This window comes from Crocuta crocuta, unplaced genomic scaffold, assembly GCF_008692635.1.
Source record: "Crocuta crocuta isolate KB4526 unplaced genomic scaffold, BGI_CrCroc_1.0 scaffold581, whole genome shotgun sequence".
Taxonomy (NCBI): Eukaryota; Metazoa; Chordata; class Mammalia; order Carnivora; family Hyaenidae; genus Crocuta; species Crocuta crocuta.
In genome coordinates, this window is record NW_027528635.1 from 1,914,031 (window position 1) to 1,914,312 (window position 282).

The window sequence follows — 282 nt, forward strand, 5'->3', positions numbered from 1 at the left end:
AGAGAAACTGCTCTGTGCTCTTTATGTGCATTATAACTCAGACTTCACAAACGTACAAGCTGTTATTTGTCCCCATTTTACAAATGAGGAAACTAAGGCATGCAGCGGTTAAACAGCTTGCTCAGTCACACAGCAACAACTAGTAGAACCCGGATTCAAATCTAGACTTTGGGCTCCAGAACTTACACTATTAACACTGACCATGCTCTTCTCATTAATGTTCATAGAGAGTAATTTTGTTGTATTTTATTTTTATCTTTTTATTTGAGAGACAGAGCGAAT